Source organism: Furipterus horrens, unplaced genomic scaffold (genome assembly GCF_987537825.1).
Source record: "Furipterus horrens unplaced genomic scaffold, mFurHor1.1.pri manual_scaffold_4, whole genome shotgun sequence".
NCBI lineage: Eukaryota > Metazoa > Chordata > Mammalia > Chiroptera > Furipteridae > Furipterus > Furipterus horrens.
In genome coordinates, this window is record NW_028327174.1 from 97,101,652 (window position 1) to 97,121,735 (window position 20,084).

The window sequence follows — 20,084 nt, forward strand, 5'->3', positions numbered from 1 at the left end:
CAAGTGTACCAACAACCGCAACATGGGGGTGCTGGAGGCAGAAGAGAGAGAGCAAAAAATTGAAAACCTATTTGAAAAAACAATGATGGAAAACTTCCCTAGCCTGGTAAAGAAAACAGACATACATTCCCAGGAAGTGCAGAGTCCCAAACAAGATGAACCCAAAGAGGCCCACACCAAGACACACCATAATTAAAATGTAAAAGATTAAAGATAAAGAGAGAATCTTAAAAGCAGCAAGAGAAAAGTAGTTGGTAACTACAAAGGCACTCCCATAATATTATCAACTGATTTCTCAGCAGAAATGCCATAGGCCAGAATGGAGTGGCAAAAAATATTCAAAGTAATGAAAAGCAAGGACTTACAACCAAGATTATTCAGCAAAGCTATCATTTAGAATCAAAGGACAGCTAAAGAGCTTCCCAGGCAAGAAAAAGCTAATGATTTCATCACCACCAAACCAGTATTACATGAAATGTTAAGGGGTCTTCTTTAAGAAGAAGAAAAAAAGATTAAAAATATGAACCACAGCCCTGTCTGGGTAGCTTGGTTTGTTGGAGCATTGCCCTGATGAGCCAAGGTTGCAAGTTCGATCCCTGGTCAGGGCACATACAAGAATCAACCAACGAGTGCATCGATAAGTGGAACAATAAATTGATGTTTCTCTCTCTTTCCCTTCCCATCTCTCTCTCTCTCTCTCCCTCTAAAATCAGTAAGTTTAAAAAGTGTTAACCATAAAATGTCAATAAATACATATCTATCAACAACTGAAATAAATAAATAAATAAGCAAAACAGAAACAGACTCATAGGTACAGAGAACGTTTTCACATTTGCCAGATGGGAGGGAGGTTAAGGGCATAGGTAAAAAGGGTTGAAGGATTAAGAAGTATAAATTGGTTGTTACAGAATAGTCATGGGGGTGTAAAAAATAGCATACAAAATATAGTCAATAATATTCTAATAACTATATATGGTGTCATAGAGGTGCAAGATTTATCAGGATGATCACTTAGTAAGTTATGTAGCGTCTAATCACTGAGTTGTACACCTAAAACTAATGTAACAATGTATGTCAACTGTAATTGCAAATAAAAAAATGATTTAAAAAAAAGATTACACACCTAAAAAAAAGAACAAAGAAAATGACAAACTATTAGAATTAATAAATTATTTAGCAGGATTGCAAGATACAGGGTCAATATACAAAAATCAATGGTATTTACTATATGCTATCAATAAGCAAATGAAAATGAAATTTAAAATACAGTATCATTTACAATAGTAACATAAAACATTAAATATATTGGAATAAAGTTAGCGAGAGATGTGCAACACCTTGACATTGAAAATTTTAAACCATTACTGAGAGAAATTAAAGAAAATATAAGTGAAGAAATATTCCATTATGTATTAGAAGACTCAATATTGCTAAGATGTACATCTCCCCGATTTCATTCCACTCAAAATCCCAGCAGACTTTTTCTAGAACATTATGAGCAAATTCTAAAATTTTATGGAAGGCTAAAGGTCCATAAATAGCCATGACAATCATAAAGAAGAAGCACAGAGTTGGAAGCCTTAAAATACAAAATTTCATAACTTACAATAAGTGACACCAATTAATGAAGTGTGATTATACTGATGTCAGATTTGGACTGTTTGAATAGCCCAACAGAGAGTCTAGAACTAACGCACACACACATAGACGCAATTCACTTTCTTTTCTTTTCTTTTCTCTTTTTAAGATTGTATTTATTTTTAGAGAGAAGGGAAGAGAAGAAGAAAGAGAGGAAGAGAAACAGTGATATGAGAGAGAAACACTGACTGGTTGCTTCTCATAGATACCCTAACTGGGGACCAAACCCACAATGCAGTAATATGCCCCGACTAGGGATCAAACCTGCGACCTTTTGATTTGCGGGATGACACCCAACCAACTGAGCCATGCTGTTCAGGGCCACAATAATTTTCAATAAGGATTTCAATGAAATTCAATGGGAAAAGGAACATAGGAAAATCTTTCCAATAGAGTTGGAACATGTAGATATACATATGGGAAAAAATTAACCACAATCCATATCTTTTACCATACCCAAAAATTAATTCAAAGTGGATTACAGGCCTAAACTCAAAAGAGTTTCTAGAAGAAAACACTTCTGTAAGATAATATCTTAATAATCTTGGGAGAGGCAAAGATTTATTAGACAGAACATAAAAATTAATTAGACAGCCCTGGACAGGTAGCTCAGGTGGTTAGAGCGCTGTCCTGATATACCATGATGGTAGAGTTCACTCCCTGGTCAGGGCACATACAAGAATCAACCAATGAATGCCTAAACAAGTGGAACAACAAATCAAGATTTCTCTCTTTCTCTCTCTAATCAATATGTTTTTAAGAAATTAATTAGAACATAAAAGTGATAACAAAAAGAATTAATTGGACCTCATCAAAACTATAAACTGCTCATGAAAAGACAAAGAAAATAAAAAGCCTTGCAAGTGGGAAAAATGTATAAAACTTATCTAAGGACTAATATCCAGAATTTTTTTTTAAATTACAAATCAATAATATAATCCAATAAAAATGAGCTAAAAATTTAAATACTTCATGAAAGATTTTTTAAACGGTTAACAAGAAAATGGAAAGGTCTTCAACCTCATTGTAATCTAGGAAATGTAAAGTAAAACCATAATGAGATACCACTTCATACCACTTTGAATAGCTAAAATTAAAAAGACTGATAATGCCAAATGTTGCCAAGGGTGTGAAGCAACTGTAATGCTTTTATCTTGCTAGTGAGAATATAAAATGATACAAAATACTATGAAAAACAGTTTGGCAGTTTCTTACAGAGATTAAACATACACCTACCCAATGACCCAGCAGTTCTACCCTTATAGGTCCAAGAGAAATAAAAGCAAATGGGTACACAAAGTCTTGTACAACAGTTTATAGCAGTTTTATTTATAATAGCCCAAACTGGAAAGAACTCAAATTTCCATCAAGACAAAATAGATAAATTAATAGTGGTTTAGCCAAAATATGGAATACTACTTACCAATTTAAAAAATAAGTACCAACATAAGCAACACCATGGACAAACTCAAAATCATTTCTAGTGAAAATACTACACATAAAAGAGTACATACATACTGTATGACTCCATTCATATATGAAGTTCAAGAGCAGGTAAAGTGAATCTGTTAGAGAACCCACACCAACAGTGGTTACCTCAGGGAGGAACTAACTGAAAAGTGGCTTTAGGGAATATTCTGGGGTGGCTGAAATGTTCTATGGCTTGATTTGGGTAATGATAGCATGGCTGTATATACTGAACTATGTATGCAACTAAGATGCATGATATTGCTGTATGTAAATTATTCTTCAATAAAGAAAAAACACTGCAACATATACAGGAATCTCAGAGACAAACAAGTATTTTGACAGGTAGAAATGTGTTGAGAAAAGAAGATACAAACCCAAACACAGGTTTTGTGAAACACTTGTAGAGACAATTAGGATGTAAAATATATATAAATTAGAAAAGGGTGCCATGAATCCTCAAATCATTATGGGACTGAATTCCTTGCCATTAAAACTCAACTGGTTTTTGTTTGTCTTCTGTTTTTCAGAAAGAGCTATCACACAGACTTACAATGGTTCAACTTTATGATGATGTGAAAACGATAGACATCCAGTAGAAACTGTACTTCGAATACTATCTTTTCCCAGGCTAGTGCTATGTGGTAGGATACTGTCAGGCTGGGCAGTGGCAATGAGCCACAGCTCCCAGGCAGCCATTCTCAACTTACAATATTTTGAATTTACAATAGGTTTACTGTGACGTAACCCCATTGTAAATTGAGGAGCTTCTGTATTTAGAAAATGAGATTTAGATGAGGTTAGTCTAAGAGTCTGAATATGTGGGAATGATGCCACCTAACAGGCTTACAAGACAATATAAGAAGGCTGAGGATAATAACCAGGAAAAATGTCCACTAAATCTGGCCAATAGGAGGCTCCATTTCCAGTTCTGTTTACATGTTTGTAAAATGAGGAGGCTTAACCAGATTATCTTTGAGATTCCTCCTGCTCCAAAACTTTTAACCTGCGACCTGGCCCCTGTGGCTCAGTTGGTTGGATCAGTGTCCTGTACACCAAAAGGTTGCAAGGCTGATTCCCAGTCATGGCACATAAGCAACCAATTGATCCTTCTCTCTCTCTGTCTGTCTGTCTTCCTCTCTCTCTAAAATCAATAAATGTATTCTTCGGACAAGATTTAAACAAAACAAATAATTTTTAACCTGTGAGTCGAAACCCTGGCTGCAGATAATATCCAGAAAACTTTTGGAAAATTGCCAATGCCTGGGTCCTGCCCAAAACCAATTAAATCAAACTATAGAGATGGGGTGAGCATCCTTTTGTTTGTTTCTTTCTTTATAATTCTGGACCCAGAGGCACAGGTCAAAAAGACCCTTACCACATCTTTTTTATTTTTTTAATTAATAAACTTGATCTTTAAGAACAGTTTTAGGTTCCAGTAAAATTGAGTGGAAAGTACAGAGTTCCTGCATACCTCCATCCCAAAATACCCATAACATCCCCAACTATTAACACCCCTCACCAGAATGGTACTTTTTTTTTTTTTTACAATTGATGAAACTACATTGACATATCATTGTCACCCAAAGCCCATAGTTCACTCAAGGTTACTAATGTCACTCTTGTTGTTGCATATTATAGGGGTTGGACAAATGTATAATGACATGCATTCATTATTATAGTATCATACAGAATAGTTTCACTGCCCTAACAATTCTCTGTATTCTACCTATTCATGCCTCCCTTCCCTCTACACCCTGGTAATTATGGCTTTTTTTTCTATTGTCTCCATAGTTTTGCCTTTTCCAGAATGTCAAATAATTATAATCATCAGCATGTGGTCTTTTCAGATTGGCTTCTTCCATTTAGTAATAAGCTTTTACTTCCTCCATGTCTTTTCATAGCTCATTTCTTTTTTTGTACATTGTCTGGGTACACCAGTTTATTGAACTGTTCACTTACTGAAGGACATCTTGGTTGCTTCCAAGTTGGTAATTATGAATAAAGCTATTTTAAACATCTCTGTGCAGGTTTTTTATGGACATAAGTTTTTAGCTCCTTTGGGTAAATACCAAGGAGTGTGACTGCTGGATCATGTGGTTATGTGGTTATGTTTAGTTTTGTAAGAAACTGTCAACTGTCTTCCAAAGTAACTGTATCAGTTTGCATTCTCCACAGCAATGAATAAGAGTTTCTGTTGCTCCACATTCTGATGAGCATTTGGTATTGTCAATGTTTTGGATTTTGGCTATTCTTACAGGTGTGTAGTGATATCTCACTGTTGTTTTAACTTACAGTTCCCTAATATTGCATGATACTGAACATATTTTTTCATATGCTCACTTGTCTTCTGGATGTCTCCTTTGCTCAGCTGTCTATTCAGGTCTTTTTGCCCATCTTTTAATTTGGCTGTTCTTTTTCTTAGAATTGATTTTAAGATTTCATTGTGTATTCTGGATAACAGTCCAATATCACATGTGTCTTTTGCAAATATTTTCTCCCAGTCTGTAGCTTGTCTTCCTAGTCTCTAGACTCTGGTTTTTGCAGAGTATAAGTTTTTAATTGTAATGAACTCTAGCTTATCAATTTTTTTTCATGGATAGTGCCTTTGGTAGTGTATCTAAAAAGTTATTGCCATGTCTAAGGTCATCTAGGTTTTCTCCTATGTTTCTTCTAGGAGTTTTATAGTTTTGCATTTACATTTGGTCTGTTATGTATTTTGAATTGGTTTTTGTGAAGGGTGAATGGTCTGGTCTGGATCCTTTTTATTTTTTTTCATGTAGTTATTCCAGCACCATTTGTTAAAAAGACTACTTTTGCTCCCTTGTATCACCTTTTCTCCTTTGTGAAAGATCAGTTCACTATATTTATGTGGGTCTGTTTCTGGGCTCTCTGTCATGTTCCATTGATTTATTTGTCTTTTTCTTTTTTTCTTTTTTTTTTTTTTTTGGCAATACCACATTGTCTTGATTACTACTGTAGTGTGAAGTTGGGTAGTGTCAGCCCTCTGACTTTGTTTTTCTTCAATATCAAGTTGCATATTATGGGTATTTTGCCTCTCCATATAAACTTTAGAGTCAGTTTGTCAATATCCATAAGATAACTTACTGGGCAGTTTTATTGTTTGTTTTTATTTATTTATTTATTTATTTTATCCTCACCCGAAGACACTTTTTTGTTGCTTTTTTTACAGAGAGAGGAAGAGAGAGAGAGAGAGAGAGAGAGAGAGAGAGAGAGAGAGAGAGAGAGAGAGATTGAGAGAGAAAAATCAATGTGAGAAACATCAATTGGTTGCCTTGCATACACACCCCAGCCAGGGATCAAACCCACAACTTTTTGGTGTACAGGACAACACTCCAACCAACTTGAGCCACACTGGCCAGGGCAACTTGCTGGGGTTTTGACTGCGATTGTGTTGAATCTATAGATTAAGTTGGGAAGAACTGACATCTTGACAATATTGAGTCTCCCTATCCATGAACATGGAATATCTCTCCATTTATTTAGTTCTTTGAATTTGTTCATCAGTTCTGTAGTTTTCCTTCTTGTACATGACTTGTTAGCTATCTGTTTCATTTTGGACAGTTCTAATATAAATGGTAATGTGTACTTAATTTCAGATTCCACTTGTTCATTACTGGTATATCGAAAAGAGATTGACTTTTGTATATTTATCTTGTATCCTGCAACCTTGCTATAATTGCTTATTAGTTCCAACAGGTTTATTTTTCAAGGATAAAATAAGTTTTTTTTTATAGACTCACAGTAAAAGGTGAAGCCTTAACTTGCAACACAATTCTTTGGCAGTATATAAAACATACTTTTTATTTCCATGGAATGAAATCAAATGCAGACTGAGACTACAGAGTATATACTATAAATCAGCACACACTGGAAATGGAGTAGTTAAAAGACAAAAAAATGAGGTGTAAACACACAAAACCCTTCACTGGGATCTGCTGACCACAGCCAGAACCAGGTACAGATCACACAATGGGGACGAGTTCCAGAATAGCTGAAAAGGGAGAGGGGCAAGGGTGGAAAGGGGCCACACTAAGGCACAGGTTTAGTATCACATAAATTGCTCTTGGTATACACATATAAAATCAGTTGGCTGTCTTTCTTAGAAATTCACATGGAAAGAAAGATTTGATCATTACTTGTGAATCCATTGCTTTGCATCACCAATATCATCAGACACAGGGAGGGACAATTCACTCAGATTCAAACTTCAGTAGCAGGAAATAAATATCAAAACATCATCACTGGCCCTCAATACAAAACCTCTGCCCCAACCGATCCTCCTGCCTTGTCCCACCCCCTAGCACCATCTGGTAGCTACCTCTTCCCCACTGACATCCCCCACACATACCACAGGAGTATCGCATGGCCCTCCCTAAGTCTTGCTGAGAGAAGCAGGAGTGAAAACAGGCCAAAGACTGTGCTGCAAATCTGTCCTGTCCTTACTTCCTTTCATAACACAAAGTTATTCAAGGATCAGGTATTTCAATAGGAATGATAAGTAGCTTTTTAGGGGAAAAAATCCTTAAAAAGAAGAGGGGATAATTCTGATTACTTCTTAAAATCAGTCATCTTCTTAAAGTAGAGCAGTCCACAGATTCACAAAGTCTATCATTGGGGAGGGTGGCCCAGGAGGAGAGGTCTAGGGGGGCAGCAGTCCTCTGGGTCTGTGCCCAGCAGGGCTGGAGGAGCTGGTGGGTGGTCAGGACACCATGTGCCAGAGGTCCAGCCAATCATTGTGCTCCACAGGAAAAGCTGCCAAGTTGGGGTGTTTTGGTTTAGAAATTCCTGGTGGGACATGGAATCCCTGAAGGGAAACTTTTTTTTAAATAGTGGAAATGGGGAAGAAGAAGAGCTGTTGTCCATGACCTTCTATGTAAAAATAAAATATTTAAAAAGAAGAGTCTCTTAAATGGTTCTGGAGGTTCTAAGGATGGATTGAAAGGAGGATGAGACAAGGGTGAAGACAGTTTTTATTGCTGGCCTGCCCTGTGGAGCTTAGCAGGCCTCCATCTGGAGTTTCTTCCTGCTTCGGGGCTCTTCTGGCGTGACTCCGAGCTGCAGTCCGAGCCACAGTAAAGGCAGAGATGGTGCCTCCCCTGGGATTGGTGCAGAGCATGTTGTCTCAGGAGGGGTAGTCAGTATGCAGTTGGGCACTCGACCTCATCTTCTCCGGCCTGGACTTGCTTCTCCAGAAGAGCATTCTGCCACTTAAAGTCATCAGTATCTTGTTGGTGTGTGTGGTTTTTCCTTCCCATATACTGGATATACTTTGTGGCTTTGCCTAAGACTTGAGCCCAGGATGCCTTCCCTCCTTGGAGTGATGGGAGCGAGTCCCACAAACTATGAAAACTGTCTTTGAGATGTGGTCCGTTTTTGGTCCAGTGCATTATGATGAGCCCATTTCCAGTCACAGATTGAAACCTCAGTTATTCTTCACTGCTGTCCACCTCTCATTTCCTAGGGCCATGGGAGTGGCCACTGCAGCTGGCAGGGAAGGCAAAAAGGTGGAGGGGTGGAGGAAGTCATCACCACCAACAAGCCGGTCCCCCCCACTCACTCGCACTCTCATTCACACACACCCCAACAGGTTTAATTGTTCAGATTTTCTACAGAGATGATCTTGTCATCTCTGAAGAAAGATGAGTTTGTTTCTTCCTTCCCGATCTGTACAGCTTTTATTTTATTTTCTTATTTTATTACATTAACTAGGACTTTCAGTAAAATGTTGAAAAGTATTGGTAAGAGGGGACATCTTTGTCTTGTTCTGAACTTGGCAAGAAAGCTTTGAGCTTCTCACCTTAAGTACAATGTAAGCTGTATGTGTTTGAATGTTAGATGTTCTTTATCAAGTTGAGAAAGTTCACCTCTATTTTTAACTTGCTGAGGTCTTTTTTGCTTTTTTTTTTTTTTTAACTTGAATACATGTTGGATTTTGTCAAATGCTTTTTCTGTATATATTGATATGATAACATGATTTTTCTTCCTTAGACTATTGATGTGATGGGTTACATTAATTGATTTTTTTTTAATGGTGAACCAGCCTTGCATACCTGGGATAAATCCCACTTAGTCATGTTGTGTAATTATTTTTATATATTGTTGAATTCGATTTGCTAATATTTTGGTGATAACACGCAACTATTATCTTGAGACATAACAGTCTCTAGTTTTCTTACAATTTTTTGTCTGTTTTGATATTATGGTAATACTGGCTTCATAGAATGAATTACGAGTATTCCCTCTTCTTCTATCCTCTGAAAGAGATTATTGAGATTTGGTTTACTTTCTTCCTTAAATGTTTATTTTTAAAAGATTTTATTTATTTATTTTTAGAGAGAGGGGAAAGGAGAGAGGAAGAGAGAAACAGTGATGTGTGAGAGAAACATCCACCAGTTGCCTCTTGCATGCCCCCAACCTGGGATGTGACCCACAATCCAGCCACATGCCCTGACCGAGAATTCAACCAGCCACCTTTCGGTTTATGGGATGATACCCAACCCACTGACCCACACCAGTCAGGGCTCTTCTTTAAAGGTTTAGAATTCACCAGTAAATCCACCTGGCTTACAGGACAATGCTCCAACCAACTGAGCCACACTGGCCAGGGCTGACAATGTCTTTTAATTGGCATATTTAGACTACTGATGTTTAAACATACATAAGCTTATATATCGTCGTCGGCAGCCGTCCGTCTCGAGAGACAATGGCGTAGCTTCTTGAGAGTCTATCTGCACCGCCGAGAATGGCTGTGCAGTCCGACTCGGGAGTGACAATCCCTGCCGCACTTGTTACAGGTGAAGGCAGATGGCCGTTGTTGCTGCTGCTGACGCTGCTTCCGCGTCGATCTTCTCTGGACCGCCTCCTCATTGCGCGCAGCCTCTGCGCGTGACGTACCTTGTCTGACCGCGAGCCTCCAGGCTAGGCGGTCGTCTGCTTGAACTTCCAATGTGTTGAGATTGATGGAGCATTGTGTCATGTCCTTTTTGCAGGTGTCTTTGAACCGCAGTTTTGGGCGCCCTGTCATCCTCTGGCCTTCTGCTAGCTCGCCGTAGAGGAGGTCTTTGGGAATATGGCCTGCATCCATTCTTTTGACATGGCCGAGCCACCTGAGGCGTCTCTCACTAAGAACTGCATGCAAACTGCTCATATTGGCTCGCTTCAGCACCTCGGTGTTGGGGACCTTATCCTGCCAGGCGACATGCAGGACGCGTCGCAGGCACCTCATGTGGAAGCTGTTGAGTTTCCTTTCGTGCCTTGCGTAGGTGGTCCACGTCTCGCTGCCATAGAGGAGAGTGCTGAGTACGCAGACTTGGTAGATGCACAGTCTGGTTTTCTCAGTGAGGCTGGAATTGTTCCACGCTCGCTGGTTCAGTTTGGCCATAACTGTGGCTGCCCTGGCGATTCTCCGGTTGACCTCCAAGTCGACTGACAGAGAGCTCGAGATGGTGGACCCGAGGTAAGTGAAATCGTTGACAACCTCCAGGGTGTATCCGTCGATGGTGATGCATGGGGGAGTCCCCGTGCCTTGAGCCATAACGTTCGTCTTCGTCAGGCTGATGGCTAGTCCGAACTCCTTGCATGCGTGGGAAAGGCAAGTGACTAACTGCTGGAGTCCCTCTTCGGAGTGTGATGTCAAGGCTGCGTCGTCGGCGAAGAGCATCTCACGGATGAACACATAAGCTTATATATAAGCATACATAATTAAATACATTGTGTTATTATTATTTTTGAATACTTCTTATATGTTTGATTAAGAATACAGAAAATAAGTTGTTTTTTTTTTTACCTTAACGTATTCATTCTCCAATCCTCTTTCTTTCTTTATATAGATGAGTTTCTGGTCTGTATCATTTTCTCTCTGAAGTTAACATTTCTTTCAAGGCAGATCTATTGGCAATAAATTCCCTTGATTTTTGTTTGTCTGAGGAAATATTTCTCCTTCACTTTTGAAAGATAATTTCCTTGGGTCAGTGGCTTTTTTTCTTCTTCTTGATATTTTGAATCTTCACTATCTTCTTGCTTGCATGTTTTCTAAGATGTCAGATGTAACTTACCTTTGTTCCTCTATAGGTGAGGTGTTTTTTTTCCCCCTCTGGCTTATTTCATGACATTTTTTATCTTTGACTTTCTGAAATTTGAATGGCTAGGGGATGGGGAGACATCTATCCTGCTTGGTGTTCACTGACCTTCCTGTAGTTTGACATCTGACATTAATTTGGGGAAATTCTCACTCCACATTGTTTCAACTATGTTTTCTGCTCCATTCTCTTTCTTCTCCTCTAGTATCCCCATTATGCATATGCTATATCCTTGGTAGCGGTCCCACAGTCCTTGGATAGTCTGTTCTTTTTTTTTTTTTTTTTTTTTTTTCCAGTCTTTTTCTTCTTTGCTTTTCACTTGGAAAGTCTATTGTCATATCTTCAAGCTCAGAGATTCTTCCTTTGGCCACATCCAGGGTAGTAATAAGCCTGTTTAAAGGCATTCCGCATTTCTGTTATGGTGTTCTAAGCTGTATAATTTCTTTATTATTCTTTCTTAGAATTTTCATCTGTCTAATTACATTATCTATGTGTTTTTGCATGTTGTCTACTTTTCCATTAAAGCCCTTAGCACATTAACCATAGATTTTTAAATTTCTGGTCTGATAATTCCAACATTTCCACCATATCTGACTCTTGTCCTGACACTTGTTAAGTCTCTTCATACTGTGTTTTTGCCTTTTAGAATGCCTTGTAAGATTTTTACTGAAAGGTAGACATGATATACTGGGTAAAAGGAATTGCAGTAAATAGGCCTTTAGTGATTTGTCAGTAAGGTGTGTGCGGGGCCAGGGAGAAGGCAAATGTTCTATAATGCTATGATTAGGTCTCAATATTTTGGTGAGCCTGTGCCCCTGGACTGAACTTCACCAGTGCTTTCCTAGTTACACTCTCACCCTTAGGTCTAATAGTATGGCTACAGTGGGCTGGAGTGGGTATTTCCCTTTTCCCAGGTAGCTTAGGTTCTGATAAAATAGATTCTCCTTAGGAAAAGCCTTCTTAAGAAGAACAGAGTGCTCTGGCATATTTCAAAGTAGATTCTTTCCCTTTCCCCTGTTGGAAGCGCAAGGGGATTTTTCTCCAATGTTCACTGGGAGGACCTGGTAGAGCTCCTGGAGGTAAAACTCACAAAAATATGAGGGCTCCATGATGGGGTTCCCCTGAAGTTTTTGTGGTTTTGTTTTGTTTTACTGAGATATAATTGACATATAACATTGCATACATTTAAAGTGTACAACGTGTTGATTTGATACATTTACATACTGCAATATGACTACCACCAAAGTGTCAGCTAACACCTCAATCACGTCATGTAATTATCCTTTCTTTTTTGTGGTGGGAACAATTAAGATCAAGCCTCTCAGCAACTTTGAAGTTTACAATACAGTATTGTTGACCATAATCACTATGTTGTGCATTAGATCTGCGCCCTGAAGTTTTTAACTCTAAGACTTGTCCATGCGGAGTCTCTAGCAATTTGTCAATTGCAGTTTAGGTTTTCCTACCCTGGAACTTCTTACCATTGACGTTTCTGCTCAACTATGTTTTAAAACAAACTATATTTTTGCCCTGACTGGTGTGGCTCAGTGGGCTGGGAGATGCCCCGCAAACCAAAAGTCTCCAGTTGGATTCCCAGTCTGGGCACATGCCTAGGTTGCAGGCCCCTGTTAGGGGGATGCGAGAAGCAACCAATCAATGTTTCTCTCACACACTGATGCTTCTCTCCCTCTCCTTCTTCCTCTCCTCCCCTCTCGCTGAAAATAAAATCTTTTCAAGAAATTAACTATATTTAAAAGTATAACTTATATACAACAAAATGTGCCCATTTTAAGTGAACAGTTCCATGAGTGTTGACAAATGTATATCCTTGGATAACCTTACCCCTTTGCCACAATTATCATTTAAGCTGCGTAGATGATTTTGTATGCAGCCAGGGTCAAGAAACACTGCTCTATCATTCTTAGTTGCCACCTACAGTCTTGGAATTATTGACTGTGAGGTTATTTACTTATTTACTTACTTCTTTGTCTTGGTTTCTTAATATCTCTTGTTCCTGGATAGAACATCTGTAAACACCACCCCACCACAGGGGCCCCAATTTGCTGATTCCTGATACAGAAGCAGGCTCAAAGTAGAGATTAAAATTTTAGTTAAATGGTAAAATAATTCATCTATCCTTCAGTTATCTATTGAGCCTGTACCCATTTCCCACAGCTGGTTCCTCCCTACCATTCCCTCAATTTTAGCTGCCTTTCGACTGTAAGTACCTCTTTCCTCTCCCTGCTCACCCTCCCTAGGAAATGTAGGAGCCCCTTCTCCCATCAGACCAGGCCCCTCATCATGCCCTTGGCACATCCTTGCTTATTCTTTCTGTCTTCATCTTCCCTTATGTCCATCTACTAAGCCCTCTTCATCATTTAAGTCCAAGTTCAAATCCCACCTCCACCACAAAGCCTTTCTCCCCAGCTAGATTATGTGGCACTTGAACACATAATCATGCTCCACGTGCTCTTAGAGCTCACCTTGCTCTAGTTGTTTTAAACAATCAAATTCAATTAAACAAATATGGGGCCAGGTGAGGGCTTTCCTTGATGCAAGCATAATGCTAGGTTCTAGGCAAGGGAGTAATGACTAAGACACAAAGCAAACATAGTTCCTGCCTTCACATGACATAGTCGTAAATAAGTGTAATAAGCGTTACCTCTTAAAGATTACCTGGTGCTGGGGAGAACATATCAAAGGGATGTATTATTTCTGATGTGCACTTCTGTCTGTGCAAGAACATCATAGCTCTTGGCTGGACTTGAACTCACAGAACAGGTACCATTGGAAAGGTATGGAGTCATTTTAGGAGGTAATTTAGCACCAAAAATTTTTTTTCACTTTCTCCTCTTTCCTTCCTATCTCTTTGTCTCCTTTCTTCTCTGTTCTTTTCCATTTCCAGTCTTTTATTGTTGTTGTTTAGTTTTTATTTCATAATCATAAATTTAACTTTGTAATCCAGCTAGCTACAGAAGCTACAGAGCCTGGTCACTGACCAGGAACAGCAAATGCGGCGGTGGACCGAGCACTACCTCGAGCTGTACGCAACGAAGAACACCGTAACAGACACTGCTCTTAACGCCATCCCAGACCTACCAGTCATGGAGGAGCTAGACACCCCACCTACTGCGGCAGAGCTCGGCAAAGCCATCGACCGCCTTGCTTGCGGGAAAGCACCAGGAAGCGACGGAATCCCTCCAGAAATCCTAAAGAGCGGGAAACCAGTCCTGCTATAGCCGCTCCACCATCTACTCTGTCTCTGCTGGAAGGAGGGTTACATCCCCCAGGATATGACAGACGCCAACATTATCACCATGTACAAGAACAAAGGAGACCGCAGCGACTGCAACAACTACCGGGGCATCTCTCTCCTCAGCGTCGTCGGCAAAGTATTCGCCCGGGTCGCTCTTGCCCGCCTGCAGACCCTTGCTTCCCGCGTCTACCCAGAGTCCCAGTGTGGCTTCAGAGCTGGCCGATCAACAGTGGACATGATCTTCTCCCTACGCCAGCTGCAGGAGAAGTGTCACGAGCAGCATAAACCACTCTACTTCGCCTTTATCGACCTCACGAAGGCGTTTGATCTGGTCAGTCGAAGCGGTCTCTTCAGCTTGCTACGGAAGATTGGCTGTCCACCACATCTGCTTGCTGTGGTCATGTCCTTTCACGACAACATGCACAGCACGGTGTCCTACAACGGCGCAACCTCTGAGGCCTTCCCAGTCAGCAGCGGAGTAAAGCAGGGCTGCGTCCTCGCGCCTACGCTGTTCGGAATCTTCTTCTCCATGCTCCTCCAATACGCCTTTAAGGACTGCAGCGAGGGTGTCTTCATTCACACCAGATCCGATGGCAAGCTCTACAACCTGGCCCGTCTACGAGCCAAGACCAAAGTCAAAGAGGTGCTCATCCGTGAGATGCTCTTCGCCGACGACGCAGCTTTGACATCACACTCCGAAGAGGGACTCCAGCAGTTAGTCACTTGCCTTTCCCACGCATGCAAGGAGTTCGGACTAGCCATCAGCCTGACGAAGACGAATGTTATGGCTCAAGGCACGGGGACTCCCCCATGCATCACCATCGACGGATACACCCTGGAGGTTGTCAACGACTTCACTTACCTCGGGTCCACCATCTCGAGCTCTCTGTCAGTCGACTTGGAGGTCAACCGGAGAATCGCCAGGGCAGCCACAGTTATGGCCAGACTGAACCGGCGAGCGTGGAACAATTCCAGCCTCACTGAGAAAACCAGACTGCGCATCTACCAAGCCTGCGTACTCAGCACTCTCCTCTATGGCAGCGAGACGTGGACCACCTACGCAAGGCACGAAAGGAAACTCAACAGCTTCCACATGAGGTGCCTGCGACGCGTCCTGCATGTCGCCTGGCAGGATAAGGTCCCCAACACCGAGGTGCTGAAGCGAGCCAATATGAGCAGTTTGCATGCAGTTCTTAGCGAGAGAAGCCTCAGGTGGCTCGGCCATGTCAAAAGAATGGATGCAGGCCGTATCCCCAAAGACCTCCTCTATGGCGAGCTAGCAGAAGGCAAGAGGATGACAGGGCGCCCAAAACTGCGGTTCAAAGACATCTGCAAAAAGGACATGACACAATGCTCCATCAATCTCAACACATGGGAAGTTCAAGCAGACGACCGCCTAGCCTGGAGGCTCGCGGACAGGCAAGGTACGTCACGCGCGGAGGCTGCGCGCAACGAGGAGGCGGTCCAGAAAAGATCGAGGCGGAAGCAGCGTCAGCAGCAGCAACAACAGCCATCTGCCTTCACCTGTACCAAGTGCGGCAGGGATTGTCACTCCCGAATCGGACTGCACAGCCATTCTCGGCGGTGCAGATAGACTCTCAGGAAGCTACGCCATCGTCTCTTGAGACGGACGGCTGCCGACGACCGACGACGACGACGAATCCAGCTAGATTTGGAAGGGGTAAAGGAAATATTGAACCCAATGAACCGCAGCAAGAGCACGAAGATTATGGAACATTCCAAGCAGATGGGGATGAAAGGGTGCTCTGCTGAGCTACAGAAGGAATGGTCTGGCGGTTAAGATAAAACACAAGTCAAATTTATTTGAGTTGCCCACAGTCAGTAACGGTGATCTTCTTGCTGGTCTTGCCATTCCTGGACCCATAGCGCTCCATGGCTGTCACGACACCCATGCCGTCTATCACCTGGCCGAAGACCACATCTTTGCCATCCAGCCTTTCAGTCTTGGCAGTGCAGATGAAAACGGAACCATTTATGTTGGGTGCAGCATTTGCCATGGACAAGATGCCGGGACCTGTGTGCTTCAGGATGAAATTCTCATCATCAAATTTCTCCCCATAGATGAACTTGCCACCTGTACCATTGTGGTGCGTGAAGTCACCACCCTGGCACATAAACCCCGGAATAATTATGTGAAAGCAGAAACCTTGATAACCAAATACTTTCTCCCCAGTGCTCAGAGCATGAAAGTTTTCTGCCCTCTTTGAAACTTTGTCTGCAAACAGCTCGAAGGAGAGGCAGCCCAAGGGCTTACTGTTGGCAGCGATGTCGAAGAACAGGGTGGGGTTGACCATGGCTGGATGCGAGAATATCTAGGGTGGCAGCAGCGTCTTCAAGGCCCCATTTCCAGTCTTCACTGGCCTAACTCTGGACCAGCCTGAGCCCCAGGGCATTCTGGTCAGGTCAGTGCTTAACTCTGTACTTCCTTACCTCTTCATCACTATTTATTTCTTAGCTCATGCCCTCTGGAGGGAACAGTAAAGACCTAAGGTTTTCTACCTTGGTTTCCCATTCGAATCACCTGGAAAGCAAGTGCTTTACCCTCCCTTCCCTCAAATCTAATTATTGACTTGTGCTGAGGTCTTGATATGGATAGTTCTTATAGCTCCCCAGGTGATCAAAATGGCAGCCAGGCCAAGAACCATCAGGATAGACTAAGAATTTTTAAAAGCCTCCACCTTCTCAGCTGAGGGTGATGGCCCCCAGAGATAGCCATGAAACCTGGCATGTGCAAAGAGAATGGCATCTCTTGCACCAGGAGCAGAGTAGGAACAGGTGCTTCATATCTCTAGCATCTCAGCTCCAGAATGACCATCACTCACCAAGTTGAAGCCAGCATCTTGGCTGGAAGATAAAGTCAGAAGATAAGATTTGTTAATAGGAATGCTGAGAGCAAGGAGGCAGACTGCCCTGTAAAATTGAATCATGTACTCCTGACGGAGTAAAGATTAACAGAGGTAATAGCTGAAAAGCAGTTGGCACAGCATTCATTCTCAATAAATAACAGCTTTCACACTGACATTTTATATTAAAATTATTTGTACAAGATGGAGCAGCAAGTAAAATTAATTCCATTTTCTAGATTAGGAAATAAAAGTTTCGAGAGTAGCTTTTCTGACTTTCCATCACCCCCCTCCACACCCCAACAGGCCAGCACACAGTGCAGGTCAACTCCTGTGTCCCCTCACCACCAGAGGGTAATGGCTAAGATGTGAGCACCCAAACTCAACTGCAAAGGTTATTCACCACAAAATCCTGAACAGGTAAGTAACCTTTCTTTTCTTCAGTTTTCTCACCTGTAAAATGGGAACAATATAAAGGCTCCTATCCCTCACAGGGCCATAGGGAAGAGTAAATGAGATTGCATGTCCGTGCACACACTTGGGCTATTATTGTTCTAGCTGTCAAAGCACTTACCACTCTCTTATGTAGTAACTGATTTACTTGCCTCTCTGCTCCTTACCTAACTCCCCAGGTCATTTATCTCTAGTTTGTAAACTCCCTATATTTTTCAATTAGTTTTTAAAAGAATTATATCACACATATAAAGGAATGTACACAAATGGTTTAAAGAACTGGCACCTGTATACCCATCATTCCACTTTAAGGAACTGACATAATCAATTCCCTGAAGCCCTCTGCACCTCTCTCCAATCCCATCTCCATCTCTCTCCGCCAAAATAACAAGTTTCCTGAACATTGTTTCCTTAATTTTTTAAATCAAAAATAGATAGATCTCAGCAACTACTTTTCATCTTTGTATCCCCAAAACATTGAACTTCATAGGCATTCAATAAGTAGTGGGTAAATGAATGGCTGTCCTAGCAGAACTAAAACGAGACAGGGTTTTTTACTTCTTAGCTGTTTAACCTTGGGCAATCCCACACATTCCATGCTCCCTGAGTGCCCTTCCAGCATAAGTCTATGATTCATCCAGGAGAGGTTCCCTGGGGCTGGGGCCTGGCATTCATAAAGACTATAGCAAGCTATTGGAGAAAATATCAGAGCATTCCAACAGGTGTGTCAGGGCCCACCAGTGGGCTTCAAATGGGTAACATGCAATGTATCAACTCCTTGAGTTCCAGAGGCAGCAGAACACTAGGACTGGCTGCCTCCAACCACAAATACTCCTACCTCTTTACCCCCATATATATGATTATTTTTTATATATTTTCCTGTCATTTTCTGTGTGTGCCAACAGGGAAAAGGTTGACAAGCACTAAATTAGAGCATGTTGAGTGGGAGGCTAGATTCAGCCTACAAGTCCAGGACCTTTGGTAGATACTCTCTTTCCCTTTTCAGAGGCCACTGGACCACTAAAGGTGCTGTAGCAGTAATTTCTGGCCTACAGACCACCTGGGAAGAGATGCAGACTAGAAATATCTTAATGCAAGGAGAAAAATAGCCTTGAAGAAAAGGGGGTTTCAAGGTCCTACCCTCCGCTCAGAGGAACCTTGTCCCGGGCTCTCCCTGCAGCTGAGGCAGAGTCAGGAATGTGCCCGTGAGAGAAGACCTGGAGGGCCGTGTCCAGGGCTCCCTGCAAGGAGACTCCGAGCTCCCCGCAGGCAGCTCAGCCCAGCTGCTGCCCAGCCGCAACTGTTGGCAAGGAGTCTCCAGGTCTAAAATTAGCCTCCAGCTCTCCACCCAGGCAGTTCCACCACTCACTCTGGCAGACTGGGCCCTGCGGTGAGGTAATGACTGAGAGCCCGTCTGTCTCAGGACAACAAGGGGCTAGAGGAAGGCTGCACAGAGCAAGTCCCACTCTCCCATCATGGTCAGCCTCAGGCTGGAAACGGGAAACACATGAAAAGCAAGAGCATTTGTGTGGATGGAATTTGACTCTGGCTTTGCTTATGCTTTTCCTCCATGTCTTCACCTATAAGGTACACCCTGTCCTATTCTTAACTCAAGGAACACATACAAAAAAAGGAAAGCAACTTTTACTGAGTGTTTTAAGGTTTTCCAGGTTTTCAATTTTGCCACCACAACCTTGTGAGGTCAAGATCATTATTCCCATCATACAAAACACCAGGGAATGCTCATCAAATTAGCTGACCTAAGTCAGTGACCCTGGGAGGAAGACTCCACAAGAGCCTGCTCCCTTCTTTTGGAGGGGAAGTCAGCTTTTTGGAGAGGCCTCTCTAGGGCAAGCTCCCTCACAGAGGCAGAGCCTGACTCACTGACCCCCACCTCTAGTTCCTTCAGCTTCTGCTGGTCTGGTCAGGAAGCCTGTGGCTGGAGCTGTCAAAATAAGCAGTGAACCCAAAAGCCAACAGATGGACAGAGGTCCCTCCCACCCCCAGGCTGAACACACAGTGGTGTTTATGTGATGGCTGCCCAGGAGGCAGGGAAGCGGTGAGGAGGCGCTGAGTGGGCACCGGTCCATGGTACGTACTCAGAAATACAGAAGAAGAGCCACAAGGCTATGAGAAAGATGATCATGATCAGTCACCAGGGCCTGTGGAAATGCCCCCCAAAGTCACTGAGTCTCCTTTCCCAGAGATCCTTTCCCTAAGGACCATTAGCCAGGGATCCTTCAACCTCAGCCCCTCCCTCACTGCCCCCACCTATGGAACCTGTCCTTTTATTTCCAGGTGAGT

At 42.1% G+C, this 20,084-nt stretch overlaps 1 protein-coding gene and 1 pseudogene across 1 annotated transcript in view; both read right to left on the reverse strand.

Moving 5' to 3' along the window:
• B4GALNT3 (beta-1,4-N-acetyl-galactosaminyltransferase 3) overlaps positions 1-20,084 on the reverse strand; it is a 101,878-nt gene that overhangs the window by 61,394 nt on the left and 20,400 nt on the right. The gene's annotated exons all lie outside the window — the stretch shown is intronic.
• Positions 8,125-16,778, reverse strand: LOC150012491 (protein max pseudogene; annotated as a pseudogene).